At 39.3% G+C, this 18,610-nt stretch overlaps 1 pseudogene across 1 annotated transcript in view; it reads right to left on the bottom strand.

Annotated features, from left to right (window-relative positions):
• The window catches only part of LOC149069448 (toll-like receptor Tollo pseudogene), a 174,534-nt pseudogene extending 165,272 nt beyond the window's left edge, over nucleotides 1-9,262 (bottom strand). The window contains exon 1 of the transcript XR_016195094.1: nucleotides 9,042-9,262. The product of XR_016195094.1 is annotated as a toll-like receptor Tollo pseudogene, transcript variant X2 (transcript). The remainder of the gene's footprint in view (nucleotides 1-9,041) is intronic.
• Nucleotides 9,263-18,610: the final 9,348 nt, after the last annotated feature.

Raw genomic sequence — 18,610 nt, 5'->3', positions numbered from 1 at the left:
GTTGTTAAAAAAAACCTTCGTATGGTAGCGGAGAGTGACATCATCCTTGTATAAGTCGCCATCTGGTGGCAGCGTCAGCAGTTGTGAGCTTGGCCTGAGTACGGTCCCTTTCAGTGTACACGAGCTCCAAGGAAAGATTGAGAGATTCGGTGCCTCTGTAGTCTAGTGCAGTGTTTCTTGACCTTTTTTTGCCCGTGGCCCCCCTTTAAACCATATTTTTTTCTCGTGGCTCCCCTGTCCTGCCCAGAGTTTTCAACTCTCATCTAGAAGCAAGACACTTTATATGTATTGAAATGATTTTTTTCATTGAATTTGTACTGAACGAAAATTTTGCAAAGAAAATTCGCCTCCAGACAACTAGCCTGGAATTTATTGATCTCCCCGCTAGTCCTAGTCCGCTAGTAGGGCGACATTGGGATGGTAGAGCCATTGAACTTGACGTTGCTCATATGAACTAGCCACAATGCATTCAGCACAACGTCCTTGCCGATGTGTAACAGTCCTATATTTTTTGCCTAACCGTCCACATAAATGTGCTCAGCGCAGGATTGCCCGTGGCAACATATAGTACTTCGTTTGCCGTGGTTACGTAAGCTGAATTATGCGCAGAGCACGTTTCATTCGCTGGGTCGGTTCATTGTACCACGTGGCACAGCCATAAGAGAACTGACAAAAGGTCCAGACATCGTAGATATCAGGTACAGTTAGACTCCATTATAACGACCTCGGCTATAACGTCAATAATTGGCAGTCCGGGATGATTTCCATAGAGAGTAATGTTCTTGAACCTTGCTTATAACGTCAATGAAAAACTGCCACCTTTGGATATAACAACAAAGTTTTCGTCACTTTCGTTTCGTTTCAATAAAGTTTTCCCAAGAAATTCTTGAGATTAGAGCTGATCGTATCTTGGGAATGTTTGTCTCTTGTCACTTTTATAGCTAAAAAAAAATTCCGACTTGTTTGTTGACATGACCATTATACAAAGCATTTGCATATTTCGCCCTTCCCGGCATTTTATTTATAAAAATTTCCCGTGTTCTCAATGAAGTTTGCTTTAATTCCTACTCTTTGCTAGATTCGGGATGAAGAAAATTTACACAATTCATGAATTGTGTTATAATGAATATGACTAAATATTCATCTCACATGTTTTCCAAAAGTTATGTCCCCCCCTCCCCCTCCGCTGTGAAATACATTTCAGCAGACTTGCTTGCTGTAGCACTGCATTTTTGGCCAAGGGTTATTTACTTTATAAGCAATATTAGGCAATTTCACCAACACATTTAGTGAAACGTTTGGCGAGAATCGGCTTTGTCCCGTATTAATTTTCACAGTTTTCCGTATTTTTTTTATCTAATATATGGTCACCCTAATCATAAATAAATTTAAACTTCATGGACAGTATTTTATTGTCTCTGATTATATATATATATATTTCGTCAAAAAATCTTAAAATTCAACCTCAGTTGTAACAACCCCTCGGTTACAAAGGACAAGATTTTCGGAAATCTTCTATGTCGTTATAACCGAGTTTGACAGTATATTAAAAGCAGGTCGCATTCTGTGAATCAAAACTCAAGTCGGAATCAAACACAAAACCGGAAAGATGGATTCTAATGAAGGGCCCTTTGTTGAACGTATACCAATGTAAGCATCATTTTTGATTCACATTTACAATTGGAATTTAAAAAGTTCAGAAATTATTCGTCCAGTATTGATGGGCGCGGTAGCCCGGTCGATAAGATGCTCGCCTACAGTACCAAAGGATGTTTAGAGGTGTCGCGAGTTCGATACCCAGTTTGTCCTTGTCAGAAAACTTTCCTGACACAGGGGTACAACAAAAAACGGCGACTTGACCGCAGCAAAAATTGCTACCGCAGGGAGTCCCCCATCGAGGGGTTATCGCACCAATCTCTCGATGAGTATGAAAAACAAGCCTGCCGTTCGGAATAGCAATAAATTGTAGGTCCCGGTCTAATTAGCCCTCGTGTGCAGAAAATGACCGTGGTGCGACAAAAATGATCAATGATCCAGTATTGATGTTGTGAGCCGGAAGCTCTCTCAGACCGTATGTCTGTAGCGCAGACAGTCTTTTTGTTGCCCCTGCATTAAATACAGAAACGTATATAATTTATAGAGTAGCTTAATCTTAAGAGAAGAAACTTAAGAGCTCTATCGCCCGTGGGCGTTTTTAAACGTGCCTTATATTTATTTATTTTTCAAAATTCATTACACTTACGTACATTGAGTTTTACCCGCAAATATTTAACTATGTATTTTCGCCATCATTAACCATCTTCTCACTACCTGTCAATTATGTTTTACATACACACTCTAAGTACTGTATGTAAGGCAATAGAATAAAAACGTAATATGTTTGTTCTTCGTTATGGGGTTGTTTTTTTCCTCTTGGCTTATTTGTTCTGGTTGTCTCCATCATTATTATCATTATTCGCTTAGTTATTGAGAAATGCAGCTGCGATCAGCATGAGTCGTCACCTCGGGCGTCGACAAATTCGTATAGATTTTTTTCCGAGACATCTTTTCGTTTCTGGGTGACAATAATTACAGGTCGGGGAATCGTTGGAGCGACCTTCGGGAAATGACGAATCGTCCAGAACGACAACGTCTTCATCATAATCATCACCTGTTTGATTTCGATCGACGCATTTTCTTCTTTTTCCCCGATAAATTATTTTTTCCTCGGGGTCTGCGAAATTACTGAGTATGTGCAGTATTTATAGCATTGGGGGGCAGTTGGGGATTATTAATTGAGTAGAATTTGCCACAATTGGACACTTTTCAAACTAATTTGCTAGTTGAGGCCGTTTCCATCAAGGGCGATTTTACATTAGGGCGTCTCTTCCATGACATTAATTTAATAAACCCTTCATCTACAGCACTTTAAAATACCAGGTAAATAATTTGTTAGGTACTAACTAATTTTTTTTTTTTTTTAAAAGTATTTTCTTTTTTCTTTTTGAGTTTTTAATTACCACTAAACTGAGTTACATGATCGTTATTTATCATCATTATGGGAAATAAAATTAGAATATAATGCCAATATAATGCCAATATGGACGTAATTTACTGACAACACTAATACGACGTATTAATTCCATCAATTTCAATACAATATTATGAAAATACAATGTATACCAAAGGGATGTGCCTTTTTCTTTGGGACCGTTCAAGTATTACATAAGCCAATTTTTAGCCATTTTTGACCCCCTCCCCTTGTCAGAAAAATTTCGTCATCAGCTCTGCCCCTCTGAATCCTAACGCATATTGGTGGGATCAGACACGTACACAGGTGGGGATACATAGGGCAGGGGTGCTCGTGTCCCCCACCCGACGATAAAAAGTTTATTTTTTTTTAGTGCCAAAAACATTTTTTTAATTGAAATTTCGGAAGAAAATACCTTTATATGTTATTATAATCAATTTCTGTTAATTTCAATGTTGTTTGAAGGCTATGAACTCAAAATTTATCTTTAATAAATTCATTGCGACCCACCCTCTAAGCCATATAATGATAAATTGTTCTTAGCCACCTCGTTGGGCGTTTTGCCTGTTGTGGCGTTGTATTTTTATTTGTATAAAGCACATAAAGGCCCTTGGCCCGCGGACCAAATAGTGCCCTGGGGGTTGTCTGACGCTGCCTGCCCTCCTCAAACCTAATTTTGTAAAAATGAACTAAGCGGCACATTTACAGATCGCTTGAGTGCCCCGTGGTACAATTCCAGAACATTTAAGCGGCCCGTGGCAAATTTTTAAATCACTTAAATGACTCGGGACAGTTCCAGAACACTTAAGCGATCCGTGACAGAACACTTAGAGATCCCTTGAGTGACATGTGACGTAGTTTTAGAGCACTTAAGTGGCCCCCAGTGCGGTTCTACATCAGCGCGGCACATTCTCAGATGTGGACTCAGAAGTGATCCGCGGCATATAATTACGGATCACTTGAGCGATGCGTGGAACAGTTCCAGAACACTTAAGCGGCCCGGACACATGTCCATATCACTTGGATCCGCTAAGTATTTAGAGATCACTAAAGTGGCTCTGTATGGCACTTGTCAATAGGGGGGAATGTTACTTCAAGTGCCCACAAACTATCGGAAGGTTTTTCCCGTTTTTGGGGCACCGAGTAAGATGCGATTAAGAATATTTCATACTTTCATAAAGGGTGGCTGATGACGTAAGCATTATCCAAACCCCCCTCCCCCGTCATCAAAAGTCAGCAAATCGGAAACCTCCTCCCCCATCGATGCTGACGTAATACGGCCTCTTTACAAAAAATAACTCAAGTCAATATTTTAACACGTCTCGCTCGAATCATGAAGTACAGACCTTTAAGCAAAGTTCAGTTCTTTCTGTTCGGCGCAATTACCTATGACCACGAATTCAATTTTGAAAGTTTAAGAACAAAATTTTGGCAGCATAAATAAAAGGGAGGGGTTTGGTATGGTTTAGGTTTGGTTGTTGTGTGTGTGTTGTGTGCGGAAAAGTTGCTACTACAATGACTACTTAACCATGCATGCACTTAGTAAACATTGCTTTGCGAAATTTCCAACTTTTGGAATACATGTATTGTGTCTGTGTATATGCCTGGTCGGACATAAACTAGTTATGTTGTCAGAGTTGTGCTTGTTTCGTCTTCTTGCTGGTGCTGCCATCTGACTTCCATATTTTAAAGTGAAGATGAAAAAATGTTTGAATGTTCGTGTTATTTAATTATCGTATTGAAAGTCTGCCTACTCTCTGCGAAGAGACTTTTTCAAATGGAAGACCGACTCGCATTCGCACCTCCAAGTTGGAAAAATTTTCATTTTAGAAATTTTAATCTGATGAAACAATTCTTCAACCAAATTCTGTCGAAAAAAAAGACCGTAATCTCAGACTTCTGAAATACGTTTCTTTCAGGATTTAGGCTGTTTTGTGTATTCGTAAACCAAGCTAAGGTCATTAACCGAATCATTTTTTATTGTTCGTAAACCTAGTGTAGTTATACGTTATAGTTGGGTTATACTTTAAAGGTAGTTGGCTTTATATTTTTCCACAATTCACACTAGTTATCGATTCCAAAAGAGTGAGAGATCATTTTGATGCCCACGAAACGTTACGCCACTGTACTTCATACGTGTAAATTTTAATGAAGAGCCATTCACAAATATCCTAAGACGGTGTATTTAGACAACAAGATCGGAAAACATCGCTATACGATGTTCGAACTCAATTACGAAGATAAGACGAAATTCCTAATTTCCCGGAACATTTCACACACCTATTTGCAACTAATGACAAGTGAGTAAGCAAAACGCAACTGAAGAAGGATACAGTATGTACTAAATATTTTCGGTTCCCAAATTTTTATATTCATATAATTCGAGGCAAACTACGTTCTCAGATTATTATTGTTGTCGGGAATGAAAGCGAAAGCTTTTTTTTTTTTTATCGCGTCTGATAAAACAATGTGGAAAAAAAAGAGACAGGAAATTAAGGTTGGACGAAATGTAAAAATAAGTAGAAATCATCGTTCGTGCATTTCTCGCGCACTTTGTTTGCCACTTGTGTTTGTACAATTTGAAAGCTGTGTATAGCGTAAAAAGAAATAAAAAAAGCATTCCCAAAACAATTTTTTTAGAACAGAGGAAAGAAATGGGAGCAGCTAAATCAACAAGAGTGAAATGTCAACGTCTATGTATGGAAGCAAACGCATTTCCACGAGAAGCGGACAAGTTTGGATTAATCAAAATATTTAAAAAAAAGAACGTTTTTATCCCATTCGAATTCCGTTAGTTCATTTTTGTCCGGTAGGTGGCAAGACATGGAATGCTGGTCCAGTGTTTCTTAACATTTTGTTGCCCATGGACCACTTTTTTATATTCTTATAGCCTAGCTCTTTTGCATCCAGAAGCGAGTATGTCTCCATTCGTACTTACTGAATTTATGGTTTCCAATAATTTTGGAAATAATATGTATCTCTGCAATCCGCAGGCTCTGCACCCATCTACTTTTTTTTCTGTTGTGAGGAGGGAGCTCGTGCACACACGCACGCGCACAACTGGATTCTTAAGAGTTCTGTATTTTTACTGGAAAAGTAACCACACTTTTTTCCATTCATTTCATTTAAATGCTTCAAATCTCGCTTTACCAGTCTCCGTGGCTTCCTATTTGCTTGATTTTCACGAAACCCGTGGCCTTCTTAGAACAACCCTGACCATCTCAGAAGATTTATAACCAGTTTAGGTTATTGAAAGGCATGATTCTGAAGAAAATCTCTTAATTTCAAGGTCGCCACATAACGGACATTACGAAGTTAAAACATACACAAAAAGCAAAATAAAACACGATCTCGTATGTGCATATCCATCACGTCATGTTGGTGACAAAGCAATGTTAATAAAGTATAAACATATGTTAGGGCAAATGTGTAGGATGAATCGGTGGTTATGCATTATCACAAATTGTCTCGTTTGTGGTTAGTTTTCTTACATTTATCACTTTTACCGGCGGTGTACAGGGTGATTATTTAATTCCCCTTACCGCATTTTACTGGCGAACCATTGATCCTAGAGGCATACTTCCTATTAGAAAACTATTCAAATATCGTGTAGCACGCAGATAGGTCATTCATGTTGCAAGGGGTTGCAAAGTTGTCGAAATAAAAAAAAAATCAACTTTCATACGGACACCCTGTCCTCAAAAGCCAAATTAGAAAGTTGTCGCTGTGTTTATCCCGGTTCGGGCATAATGTCTACTAACACTAACAAATTCCCCGGCCATCTCCTCTTGGGAAATCGTAAGGATAACGTAATTAAAAAAATTCGAAAAACACGGGAAATGAACGAAAGAACCGCATAAACTAACAGACAAGCTCTTTCCGTCATTTTCAGCAAATTTCCTCAATCCAAATAACTCGGCAAATATTGCATTTAAGAAAAACTTTCTTTGGGGGGTTCAGGAGAGACAGGGCAACAACTTTCTTCTTAGGATTTTTAGGTCAGGGTGATCAAATTGAAAAAAGTTAATTTTTTTATTTTAATAACTGTACAGCGCCCCTTGCAATATAAAGGGCGTGCCTGAGGTATGCAAGCTATTTGGACGATTTTTCTAGAAGGGAGTAAGCACAGTAAGTAAGCTGCTTCTAGAATCAACGGTTCCTATGCACCTTGTATAAAAAATACAAATAAAAATGTTTTTTTTGAGCTGCAACAAAATTTGCTGCTGAAGATTTTCTTATGGGCCGAGCACATAGTAGAACGAAGAGGTACGCGGTACGAGAATTGCGACCGCAAAGAAAAAAACCTTTGTGGAGAAAGCGTTACCCGCACATAGTCAAGTAGGAGGAAGATAGAATACGGAAAATGACCGGAGGGATTCTGAAATGTAAGGGGATGATGATGGTGATGATCCCTCCTTAGAAGAGGGAAAGAAAAAAATGGAGAAACGGACCAATCAGCAGATTGAGAAGAAAAAACAGGTTTGCTGAAGTCGCGCATCTCGTTGAGTGGCTTCTTTTTCTCCTTCGCCTCGCTTCCGGAATATGTGTGGTGAAAAACACAACAATACAATTGTTGTGCTTTATATCTCTATTATACATTTCCGTACCTCTTGGTTGCCGCACTATGTGCGTAGCCGTAGAGACCGAAAGCCGGTCATTTTCAGCGATGGTGTATACCGGACTGCGATTAAGGGAGGGCGTGGGAGGGATCTGGAGCCCTCCCACGCTGAATCACTCAGGACGTTGAAAATTACGGGGAAGGGACGTGGACCGAAATGCAGGGCTCCCACTCAAAAAATTAGAAAAATTAGGACAAATTAGGACTAAAAAGTAGGATGGGGAAGGATGCAATCCTTTGACAACATAATCATAGCACAATTAAAAAAATTCCCAGAAATGTTTTTTAATTAATTGTTTTTTTCATAGCACTAAGCACTATTTCAGTATCTTATAAGATTGAGTCAAGCCAAAGCAAAATGACAGAAATGACTTAGTTACAAAAACAACTTTTGGCCAAAAGAGTGCTCTAGCAACCACATACAGCAATTCTTTTCTGTCTTTCTTCTCACGATATAAATTACATTCTTTTTTTGGAGTCTTCCAAAGTCCAGTGTGTCACACACAACTCTCTTCCATAATGAACACAGCAAATTATGAAGACGTAAGTCTTTTAGAAATGACTCTTTTTCGAGACCTACTTCCAAAAACACGGTGCGAAATGTGTAAATTACAAGGTCTAATGTAAATAAGTCAAGGTGAACCAGATTGTTTTACTGCGTTGTCCATCCTTTTTTTTAAAGGGATTTGTTTACATTTTACTGTTCAATGCCAGTGCAATTGATTTTGACAAATGAAACACTTTCATCTCTAGCTCTTTGCTGAGCATTGTAAATAATGTTCATGCTTCTGCATGCCCTAAAAATACATAAGACAACTGAATGCTACAAACCTAGAATAGGCCTATGTATCCAACTGCTTTGTAATGCAAACTGTTGTTTCACCTACTCACCTACACACAAAATGTGCACAGTAATACTGAATGAAAACTCTCTCACGGCTGTGATTGCAATACCATCTGAACCAAACTTTTTTTGCACTCAAATGTCCAGTTTACTCATTCACATATTTTTCTTTTCTCTTTTTTTCAAGAAATTCTTGAAAATAGTTGCAAGCACGATATTGCTGTCGTGGTACAAGCGCATAAATTCAAGATGTAATTCCTATACAATAAGATAGCGAATCTATCATTTCAAAGAATCTCTGACATAAAGAATCGGAATTCAGTGCAAGAAATTACTTGTCATTAAAACAAGAAAGTTCATTGAAATACATCAAAATTTAGATATTTTTCCACGGCTTTTCTTAAAATTAAGCTTTTTTCTCGATACTCAATGTAAATCGATATTGCATTCGGACAATTAACTACATTCTAAATAGTTTTTATGTAAATGTATAAAGGAAATGGGTTTTAAAAGTGTAATAACAGATAATTAGCAATCATAAATAACAATAATGAAAGATTTCAACTCACGCCGGTGTTAACAAATCAAATCCAGTTGATGCTCCCGAGATCAGTTTTGCGGAAACAAATATTTGATTTCTCACGAGTTCGAATTCACAACAACTTCTCCTTTGCCAATCATTTGAAAAGAGGAGAATCTCTCTCTCTCTCTCTCTCCTCTATTGCAAATGAAGAATCAAAACCTCCGTCTGTCCGTCGCAAGGAGTGAAAGGAACCGCGGGAAACCTCGGAACGTCTGCGTGCTATGTGTGTGACAAGCCAGCGATACACGCTACTGACAATAAAAGTTGAAGGATCAGAGATGTAACGCTGGCGACATCTAGTGGCGAGAGGGAAAACCTAACTTAGGAATGGGATGCGTTCCGCGATCGAACGAGAAGACGCGCAGCGACTTGGTTCAGACTTCTCTGCCTGAACCATAGTCGGCTACGGGGACGTGTAGGAGGTGATGAGAGCAGTCGATTCCCCCCCCCCCCCTTTTGAAATTATATTGTTGGCATAGGCAGATATAGGAGGGGAGATTGAAATTTTCATCCCCTGCCGTTCGCTATCCACACTCTCTTCTCTATTTGGGGGGCGGTGATTGCCCCCCCCCCTTCCACCCCCATTCGAGGAGCCTTTGTTCGCTCAGCCGGAATCATCATCAAAAGCAGTGAATCCCAAACGAACAATTTTCCAGTCTCCACTTAAGGGTGCCACGAGACCAAGGCCATAGAGCCCCCCCCCCCCCTCCGCCGAAATGTTAGAAAATGACTGATACACATGGAATAACATGGTTTACTCCAGGGGCTTGACTCAATCTTATAAGATACTGAAATTAGAACAACGCACAAATTCCTGAATATGTATCCCATAATTTTTTCTGTTGTTGCATTTTCTCTAAACGCAATGTAAATGAGGATCTTCATCCTTAAGAATAAGGTAATATACAGTAAAACCCCTCTTAACGATCACCCTGTTTTACGGCTAAATATAAATATCCCCGTAAAAAGCCTATTTAAAAAACATACATCGAACCTTTGTTTAACGGTCACGGACACCATTTTCGTCATTCGTTCCATCCGACCACGGGCGAAGATACGGGGGAGGAGGCATGGGGGCATTGCCTCCCCAGTCCCAGCGTCAAAGGTAAAGCCAACTGATTTCACGTATATATGAATTTACATCATCATGACCCCCCCCCCCCCTCCCCAAACTTTCTCAAATCTATCTTCACCTATGCATAGGACTAAAGCCCTATGGACACCAATAGTTTGCAATTTCGGTTCAAATTATGCTCACTAGAAGATAGCAGGGCCGCAACTAGATGCTTGGTCAGCCGGGGCAAGGACGCATTTTGGCGCCCCCTCACAACGTTGAAAGAGAAGTTAAAGATTGAAATTTGCGCCCCCTCTAGTCCGGCACTCGGAGCACCAGATCCGCCTGCACCCCTCTAGTTGCGGCCCTGGGTGATAGCACAAGTTCTAATAAAGTAAAACCCTTCAGATGCGGCCACCAAAAGTATGTATTTGAAACATCTGATTAATGCGATCACTCCTCTTTAACGGACGAATGTTTTTGTCCCTCCGGTGTCTGCAAAAGAGACGTTTGACGGTATTCGATTAACTTTTTTGGCTACTTTTCAATCAAGTTTTGGCTTAACCCCTTTACGATCAAGGACGAAATATGTTCATCGACAAATGTCATCTGTGTTTTCTTCGCTCTCTTCTCACCATCGCGAAGTTTTATACGGGAATCAACATTATATACGACGATGCCATTATCTAGTCGCCGTGATTACGTGATGCACTCGAGGTCGTTGACCAGACTCTTGGAGGTCTAATACGTGGGATGCCATACATGTAAGAGCGAAAGGAGACACATAAGGTAAGAGTGAAAAGAGAAATTTCTGGATACTCTTTTATTTACTTATGTTCACTTATACGGTTTTTCGTTTTATATATTCTTCTCCCTTTTCTTTTATATTTTTCTGTCCCCATTTATTTCTCTAACCTGCGGTAAGCAAGGTAATCAGATTCATCGTCGATTCGTGTTATACAGATAATCAAATTTGTTGGCAAAAGCTTGTACGTGAAGTGGTTAGATAGTGTGAAATCATGTAAAATGCAGGAAGGAGCACAACCAGTAAAATGACATCAGAGTTGTCAAACACTGACAAATTTTAACCACTTCACGTACAAGGTTTTGCCAACAAATTTGGGTCATCTCTATTCGATGAATCGGTGATCGTAACCTTATCCTAACCTAACCACAGGTTAGAAAAGGAAGAAGAAGACAGAGAAAAATAGAAGAAAAGGAAGAAAATATAAAAGGAAAAACGGTTTAGTAAATGAGAGAGTGTACAATAGATTTCTCTTTTCAGCCTCATCTACGTGTTCTCTTTCGTCCTTATACGTATAAAGTAGAACGATACATTGTATGTCAGGAAATAAAATCACTAACAGGAGTAGTTGGTTATACAGTACAACTTTGGTTCATAGGGTTACAATAAAACTTCACAATGGGAAGAAAGGAAACAGAGAACTGGGTTCGCGATGGTGAGGATGGAACTGGATTGGATTTATTCTACTGGCGTATGGACAAAAGATCGTAAAGGATTTAATACGGCCGAGCTCTAATAATCGTCGCTCTTTATCACTAACAGCAGAGATTCCGAATAGAAAGAAACAGATGCCATCGATTACAGTGGGAAACGAAAAATGGGAGTTCGTGCTCTTGCAAATGTCTGGAGGACACAGATTTCCCGCAGATAGGACTTGCCATAGACGAAGTTGAGTACGATTGGTTTGTTTCATCAAAAAACCAACAGTTTACCTGTTTCCGACCCGATTATACAAGATTCGCCGCTGTGGTGGTCGAGTGGTTACAATGCCGGACTCGTGATGCGAGGATCCGGGTTCGAACCCCACAGTGGTGGTCGGCTGAAGTTGGTTTTCTGTGGTTCCCAACTTCAAGGCGCAAATGCGAGCCGATCTCCCCGTTAAAAAGTCTCGCCACAGAGAGCAACAGTCCTACAACGATAAATCATTCAACCATAACACTTCACTCATAGTTAGAAAAACTGGGGGCAGATGACAGCACTACACATAACAAGCATTACACCGAAACAAACTTTACGTCAGGTTGCACTACACGTACACTCACATTCCCGCATGTACCGATTCGTTGGGGGGTTCCGCGGGGGGGGTGCATGTGTGGTGTAGCAGTGGTAGGTAGGGACTCCAAAAAATGGCTCGGGGATCCATGATGTTCTTAAGTCAGCCACCTCGTTGGGCAATTTGCCTGTTGTGGCGTTGTATTTGTATTTGTATAAAAGCTCGAGAAGCTGCAGGAGAACAGGCTCAAATGGGTGGTCGGATCGTTTTCGTGTTCGTCACGAAATTGTATATAAGAAATTGTGCGGTGAATCGGCAGATGTCAGTGACGAAGTGTGTGCGAAAAATGGAGTAAGAAATTTTGCCAAAAGTTATCGAGGAGTTAATGCTATCTATATACCAAGGGTGGCCAACAGCTGGACAGCGGGCCGCATGCGACCCATGTTTGAGAAGAAATTTGAATACCTACCAAACACCAATTGATCAGCTTTCAAAAAGCGTAAATTTAGTATGTAAACTTTGCACAATATTAATTTTGTAATTTTAATTGTGTACCTGTGCGATTATTATGTACTTTCATCACTTTAAACGCGTCTTATATAGGCATATATTGTCAAAATTTCGTTCATTTGCAAACAGCGAGTCATTCCAGTTGTCGTTAATACTGTATTTTGAAGTTTCAACAGGACACCCCCCCCCCCCCCCCCCCACTACCTGATGCGGCCACCCCTCTTCTACGGATGAATTTTTTTATCCCGTGAGTGTCGCAAAAGAGGGGTTTTACTGTATTAACAATAAGAAATCCCACATGGCATAAATAAAAACGTTATTTATATGAAGTTCATTATAATTGGGAGTTATTTTCTCGAAGAACTGCGAACCCTTTTAACAAAATGTTATTAGAATAGGAAGCTTTGCTTATGAGATTTTATTTCCGTAAAACCGAGACCAACGTCGTGGATAACTACAACTACTACTTTTAACCGTGTATGCACCTCATACACATTCCTCTGCGGGATTTCTAACGAATCGGTACGTGCATCGAACGTGCTGTTTGTGCGTATGTGTATGAGTGAGCCTAATATATTTATGTTGTCAGAGTTATGCTGGTTTCGTGTTGTTGCTATTGATGCCCACTGAATTCCATGTTTCGAAGCCTGGACTAATAATAATACTTGACCTTAAACATCTTGGACCAGTCCCTATGTCGAGATTTTTGACGGTTTTCTGGACTGAAACTAATTTAACGGGTTTTACAGGGCCTCTATACCGATTTTCCAATAGGATTTTTAGCCAACCCTGCAAGATCAGGAATTGAAATCCACACGAAGTGCAGTCTAGTAAAATGTTCGAAACTAATTGGCTCGAAATACATTCTCGATCCTGGATGTTTCATCATAATAATTCATACGAGATGAAAACGGTATTTCGATTGATACTAGTAGCGACACAAGTGACTTATAAATTATCTTCAATCGTTGCCACTGTGCTCGGCTGATTAATTAGGCCAAACTACGAACCTGTGCGCTCACCCATTTTTCCCGAATTTTAAATAACACAGATGTAATAAGTAAATAAATGCGGATAAATAAACTTTCCTCGAAGAGAGAGACATGCCAAAGAGCATACATAGCCGGTCACGCTTGTCGGAATACGAAATATTGATGATTCGCTCGAAAACTCCGTGACCCCGCGAAGCGAAAATAAACTCCATTACGTCCGATACTAGCCCCGATAATGAGATGCAAATTCATGCTGATACGTCCGATGCGTTTGCACATTAAAAACTTGCAAACGAAGAATAAAAGATAATTTTCCGGTGGCTTAATCTGTGTGTAGTAAGGCTTTGTTTGCTTCGGCAAAGTTAAATAATCGCTCCAATGAAACACCATCTTTTTTCATTTCGGAATAATTCTCCATTGCACCGAAGCAAATGGAGCATTCCGAATTCAGCCTTTGTGCATTTTTTTCTACTTCCTTCTCATCTGTTTCCTATTTTTCTGGCTCGAAATAAAAGGAATGGGGGAGGGGAAACAAGAAAAACAACAACTACATCAATAGTGAGTGAGTCTCGATATAAAAATGAAGCTAATTTTCTGCGGGGAAAACGAACTTGAAAACAGCGAACGAAAATCAGATTTTTCACATTAATACGAAATGAAAAATTGTCTCGCGTTTCCGATAAAATCCGAAGAATAAATAAATAAACAAGGGGGAAAAAGGCATTGACTCTCTCTCTCTCTTATTTTATTACTATTATTTTATTCTATTTAATGCGTTCCATTTCCACGACGTTGCTCCTCGGAATTTTCAATTCTGTATCTCGGTATCCCGGAGAAATTGTTGAGAGGCCAGGAGAAATCTCTGGAAATATGCCAAAAGAAAGAGAAAAAAATTGTTTATTGCTGTAAACTTATAAATCTGAAATAAAAGATTACTTCCATCAGCGCAAAGCCCATATACATATATTCAATGATGAAATTCATATTAGACAGAAGTGGCCGAAGGAAGGACAAGTTGTATTTCTTTTCGATGACTCGTGTTCTCTGGGTCTTCCTCCATCCATCCTTTCCGGGGTTTTTTTTTTTTGATGGTCGTTCGATTGTTAATGCCATATCTTTTCATTGCGTAACCAAACGTCAAAACGTTTCCTTCCGGCGAATTGGGGAGTTTATTTTTTATTTTTTCGATGCAAATAAAGATTTATTATACCATGAGTATAAAAACGTTAACCCGGGGGACAAAATGAGTCGATCGACATTTTCAGTTGGGCCAGCGATGAAATTTAGAGCGTCCAAGCTGGTTTTAAACAGTGTCTTTCATTTCTCTGAGAATGATGTCACTCTCCACTACTCATATAAAGGTTTTAATAGCTGGCAGATGCGAAGATGAATTCAGGAAAGCTCAACTGTCTCTTCGGGAATCGAACCTTGTGAGAGCGTGATAGACTACTGCGCTACGGAAGCAATGGCATCATGTTCAGATAAGTTGTCATCTGGTGGCATACACGTTAGCGTCTGTGAGCTATTTAGTCGAGTTAGGTCTGACTGTCCATGTACGGTCCCGTTCAGCGCAAATAAGCTCGGAGGAAAAAGATTGATTAGATGTAAGCTCCAAAAGGAAATCGTTCCTTCTGTAGCTTGGTGGTCAAGCGCGCTCACACGTCATACGAGAGGACCTGAGTTCGATTGTCCGCATTAGGCTGTAACATTTTCTTTTCTGAATTCATCTTCGCATCAGCCAGCTGCAAGGCGACTATATAACCTAGAGCAGTGGTTCTTAACCTTCGGAAGGCCGCGGCCCGGTAGGATTCTTTTTTCTGAGTGGGAAGCCCGGTCATAAACACGAGGAATAGAAAACGAACAGGAATATAAAATTATGAATCACTCACGGCCAGGTTTGACTCTTGCCAGGGAGCCCGGCGGTTGATAAACACTGACCTAGAGGACTCATCGAGGGTGGAAAAAGGTTTTCTGTTCAAAGTGGCGTCTAAGCGTTAAGAAAACGGCATTAAAAACAGATATTGGTTGCAGCGATAATACTGTATCGCACTAATATCACACTGCACATCAATGATGACGATTCGGCCTGGGTTTCTAGTGGCTATTGCTAAGGATTAAAACGTTCGTCCATTTATTTCTGTTCGGCGCTAAAAGGCTTTCATACGGCTAAACAACTGAGCTACTCACCTCGAGGACCTAATTCAGTTTTCATATCCCATTCGATTCAGCATTCATTCTCGAAAACAAATAATTAAATTCTTCTGAACTCGCAAAAGGCGTCATGGGTGAAATTCGATCCGTAAAGCCGAACATTTTGTAAATCCATGAAGAGCGAAATTGAACACGTTTAATACAAGAAATACAAAAGTCTAGTGATTATTTAGATCAACCATTACTCGTTAAATCCCTGTTTAGAATATATAAAAACTATATACAGTATACTAAATATGGATGATATCATAAAAATTATAAAATAATATGCAAGTACTAATTAAGTGGAAAATCGCAAATAACGTATCTTTCAAGTGAGAAAAATATTGCATAACCATCTTCTTTTAACCAATGGATTGAGTGACAGACCAAATGAGTCGAAAACCCCTGTAGCATAAAGTAATGTGTCGCCAGAAAGTAATTCTTGATGAAATAGTTCCCTGGCAATTGAACTGTTGTAAACTACGAAAACTTATTATTGGCTCAACATATATGTGTGTGTATTATGCAGGACGTCATAATTCGGTCTTTATCTCATCAACCATTTGTCATAGAGGAGTGATTTCAATTTGCAACACGGGTTCGAGTGTTCAAAAATTACTCTGCACCAATTTTGAAAGTGAAAATACAGTGTGCCACAAAATTTAAAAAAAAAACCTAAATTTTTATATGGAACACTCCCTGTTTCAAAAGAACCCAATTAAAAAAAATGTTTCCCGGTTTTCTAACTATAAGCTAACGGACAACGATTTTCTCACTCATTTGTGCTGTTCTTCTCCAACTTTTCTCCGATTTTCGAATCCAAATAGCTCAGAGAATCAATGCACTCAGAAACATCGAATTTTTTTGTTAGCCTTAGAAACGAGACGGAGCAAAAACTTTTCAATTAGTTTTTTTGGGACAGGGTGTCCATACAAAAATTGAGATTTTTATTTTTATTTTGTGACATTATTATCATTCTTAAAACTGGTACAGAGTAATTTTTGAACGCATTTCGGCATTTTCTAAATTGAAATTCCTCTACGTCATAGAATCTACGACGAGCGGTTGATGAGATAAAGACCAAATTAGAACCTACAGGACACCCTGTATACAGAGCAGTGCAGTGATTCTCAAACTTATGTCATCATCGGTATTAACTTATGCCATACCCAGAGTAGTTTAGCAGGCATTTTCAGACGGGGGGGGGGGGGGGCAATTGAAAGCAAAAATACACACACGCATCTTCAGCTCACCGTGACGCCCCTGACAAAGGTTGGTGACACCCCTAGGAGCCGCAACGGACACTCTAAGAAACACTGCGTTAGAGACTCCTGTTGAAATTTTAATGTGTGTGTGTGCGTGCGTGTGATTCTCAAGTGGACCAACAGCCTTTCAGCTTGCAGAAATATGTGCATTGATGTTTACATTTCTCGCCTGTTATAGAATTTGGAAACATCACCTTTGGGTCGCATCTGCAACCGGATGGGGGGGGGGGGAAAGGGGCAAAATGAACATATTTTTGAAAACCACTGATAATGTACATTATAAAATTTAAAAAAGATGAACGTTTTTAAAAAAGAACAAACCTGTTTTTTTTTAGATCATTCTTTTAGCATTTTAAATCTCACGAATAATATTTAAATACAGGGTCCAAAACAATTTTCTCTTATTAACACGAACGCCGTATAAAAATACGTGTAATGCAGACCAATATCAAACTTTAGTTTTGGAAATGCTCGTATCCGCAGTAATCTCGTATAAGTATTCTCGTATTAAACGAGTTCGACTCCCCTTTTGTGTGTTATAATGCTCTCGCGATGAGTAAACGGACCAAAGCACAAAAAGCCAAGTTTCCATCAGTGTGGTCCTATTGGTGAGAAAAATAATTCCAGCTTTCATTCAAACCGAGCGCAACTCCTGTCTATCGCCATGTACAATTTACCACCGCGTGAGTTGCGCCGGAAGTGTATGTATTCTAACAATCGTGGTGAGTGCGTATGTGAGTTTTTAGTGCTGTCATCTATATTTCAAATTGTGAGCGAAGTATAGTAGTTGAATATGTGTACCGTAGTAACGGGGCTCCCAAACTGTGCTCCTCCAAAGATTTTTTGGTGCGCTGCGGAAAATAAATCATTTTTCAAAATTTCAAAAACTCACATTTATTGCAGGTACAGCGCTGGGAGCCATCTTCTCTTTGAATCAACGAAAAATTACACAATTTTCTTTAATTTTTCCCGGAAGCGTCATGCTTTATCTCTCGTGAGAAAGGATATAAAATATTAGATTTTCACACATCATCAAATTAAACATTTTTACTTTAGTCAAATAAGTATTATATTGCACACAGAAAGATCTGCTTAATGAATACCTAATTTTACAAATAAAGTTTTTTTTCTACGAGGCGAATATTTCATCTGAAATTATAAACGAAAGAACAAAGGTGTCGGTCAACTGTAATAAGTTGATACGATATTTTTCTGAAATTCTATACGAAATCACATTTCATGGGGAGGGAGAGGGGGGGGGGATTATACCAAAAAGATCCCTAGAAGTAGTATATAGGAGACTTTGGATACACTCATTTAACATAGAATGTCCATAACTCACAATGGTTTTTTGAGCATCCTTTGTGGTCTCCCATAATAGTGGAAAGATATGCAAGATAATACACAACAATGATATTGTTGTAACACAGCAGACATGTTAAATTCTACTGCACCTAACCGGCAGACGGTGACACCCCGATGCAAACTTGTTAATAAAGTATAAGAATCAAATCATTGGTCTT

The sequence above is a fragment of the Pholcus phalangioides genome, unplaced genomic scaffold (assembly GCF_987345545.1).
Source record: "Pholcus phalangioides strain wild (caught in Gottingen) unplaced genomic scaffold, Ppha-v1.0 ptg000022l_1, whole genome shotgun sequence".
Lineage (NCBI taxonomy): Eukaryota > Metazoa > Arthropoda > Arachnida > Araneae > Pholcidae > Pholcus > Pholcus phalangioides.
This window is presented reverse-complemented; position numbering and strand designations above follow the sequence as displayed.